The sequence below is a fragment of the Grammomys surdaster genome, unplaced genomic scaffold (assembly GCF_004785775.1).
Source record: "Grammomys surdaster isolate TR1022 unplaced genomic scaffold, NIH_TR_1.0 125450, whole genome shotgun sequence".
Classification (NCBI taxonomy): domain Eukaryota; kingdom Metazoa; phylum Chordata; class Mammalia; order Rodentia; family Muridae; genus Grammomys; species Grammomys surdaster.
The window spans coordinates 72,486-75,480 of NW_021620314.1; positions in this window are offsets into that span (position 1 = coordinate 72,486).

Consider the following 2,995-nt stretch of genomic DNA (forward strand, 5'->3'; position numbering starts at 1 on the left):
GGTAAATAAGGGCAAACATAGCTATTGTTAAATCATGGTCAATTAAGTTATATGACATAACTGTACAGAATGGGTTAAAATCAATTAGTCTTTGTTCCAAGATGTTTCAACAATGTGTTTCTGTTCCTTAAATGTGATAGTATGCCCTTTGTCCTTCTGTAAATATATTTGTAAAGCACTCCTAGTTAATAAAACAACAAAAATTTAACAAACTGCCCTTATTTTCACAATGTTTCTGAAGGTTCCAATTTTCCATCTTTTCTTAACAGCAACTGTAGATTTCCTTAGCTACACATCAAGGTTGTCATTGCTTTCATATACCTAGTTGTAACCCTCCTCCACAACTGTGCTGCTTACTGAGAACATTGGCCTATTTCTTTCTGTCCTTGACTTTTCTTTGCTGTGAGTGTCAGAAGCCTCACTCAGGCTTCAAATTATTCTCATTTTTCTTTTTCATATGTTTGTTTTAATATTGTTGCATGTTAGTCTGTATGAACCCCACGTGCATGTTGATGTATGTGTAAAGTTGAGTTCATGCCGGCTGGGGAGTCTTCAGAAGCTGTACCTCTTGTTTGTGCCATTACTTGTAATAGTATTTCATTTATTTATTGTGTTTTTGTACTTTTACAAGAATTGTGCATGCAAATAAGCATGTGTGCATATGTGTCTCTGTATATATGTGTTTGTGTGTGTATATCTGTCTGTTAGAGAAGCCTATTATATGTTTTGGATCTCATTCCTAGGACATCATTCACCTTGCTTCTCAGCACAGAGGTGGTGACTCTCATGGTGCTCTGTAAAGAAGGATGTGTGGCTCACCATCAAGCCTTAGACATCTGCGTGTTTCTCCTTATCATGGCTGGCGTTGCAAGCACAGACAAGAAACAAAGAATTTACATAGGTTTCAGGGATTCCTTTTCATGTCTGTGTGCTTTTGCAACATTCATTTTACTGAATGGGATCTATCATTCTTGTCTGGTATCTTAGTGTATTACTGTTTTGAAAAAATAATTAAGGAACAAGATGTACTAACATATACCATGCTAAAGGCTATATAAGAAAAAGCATATTAAAAAGACATTTAATGACATTATAATGAAACACTGACTAAAACTCTGACATGCTGATGACTATCCAAAAATACTTTGGTTTAGGTTTGATAATTATAATAGAAAGTGTATTTCTGGTATAAAGGAAAGTATTATTTGTTAGCAGTGCAGCATTGTTGGGATTATATCAAGAAAAGTATGTCAAAATTAATGGCTAAAATTATAGTAACAGATAGGTTAAAAACAAAACTTAAGAAATAATTGAGCAAGCTCTCATTTCTGTACAGAATGATTTTTGCATCCACAACTCTAGAGAAAAGATACATTTTTTTAGTCCATAATTTGGTACAATTATTTCAACCTAGATTTCATGTTGGCTCTCAGATATCAGATTTTACCCTATTTTTTTCTCCCCACAACTTCATCTAATTTATTCATAGTTAGCCATTTCCCACCAAATATCTCAAATAATCTATGATGTGGTGAATCACACTAAAAACTTTAAAGTCATCAAAACAAAATTGAAGAAGTAGAAATATCTAAAGAAAATAAAGGCCATTCCCAAATACAAACAATTGGTATGGAATTGAGGTCTGTATGTGTTCACCTACTAATTATTTGTGCTTCTGTTCTTTATTGAATCTGGTAAATGCTTACCATCAGATGATCTGATGCCTATGTTCCTTTCTCATTATGGTCTTGCTCACAAAACATTTTTACATCCTATCTTAGGAATAAAGTTTGTTGTTTGAGAATGCACAGAGATGTAAATCCTTCATTTCTTCCTCATGGTTTAAGTTCTAGATTCATGTGCCTAGCAACAGTGCCTCTCACCTCAGAACTTGGCAAGTGATGAGATTCTTCCTCATGGTTCCTTTATTATGTCAAGCAAAAATTATTTGGTTTCCTCATTCATGTCAGTCATTCTAACGTCTTTCTCGTCATATGCTATGCTCCAGTTTCACTGGTGTAAATTAATCTCATTTCCAAATTTATATATTCTTCATACAATGTAAAACTATGTGAATTTTCTACTTTGTTCATATTATAATCACTGTTCCATTTTATTTAGTATTGACCATAATAAGAAATACTCAAAGCACTTCAAATTATGGAAAATAATTCCAGTCTTTTGATATATTCTTAAGACATCAACTGTCTGCCATTAGTTTTATCTTCCTCAATTCAGTGAATAGCCCAGGTATTGAATACCTGCACATATATTTATATGCATTATCTGTGCCATATGCCTGTTTTTCAAACTAATGTATGGGATGAATTTGGAAGAGAATGTGTGAGTACCAGAACAGGGGTGAATTTCTTTGGCAGTGGGCTAGCTCATAACTGAGGAAACAATCTGGGAGCAGTGCATTTCATAGGTTGATTAGAAAATGATGAAGACTTGTTCATTTGCTGATTAAGATTACTAATGTCTGAGTACTTGATGACTTGCCAGGGTGTTTTACCAAACTTTCCATCTTTTGTTAGTTAACATTCTCAAAATTCTTTGAGAATTTTGTTCTTTTTATTTTATTACATTCTTTTCCATTTTGGAACTCATCTGAGATCCATCTCCCCTTTCTAACCCATCCAACTTTGTTTTCTCTTTGTCTCAAAACAAAGCAAAACAACAAGAAATATAACAACATCAACAATAACAAGAATATACTAAAGAGCCTGGATTCCATTTAGTGTTGATTCCTGTGTGATCATCATGTCTTCCCACAAATGGGTGAATGGGATAAGTATACCTGATATACACACAATACAATTTTTCCTTTCCCCGCAATTATCATTTGTGTATAGCTTGAACAGGTATCTTTTTCATCATTTGTGTGTGTGCATGCACGTGTGTGTGTGTGTATGTGTGTGTGTGTGTGTGTGTGTATGTGTGTGTGTGAGAGAGAGAGAGAGAGAGAGAGAGAGAGAGAGAGAGAGAGAGAGAG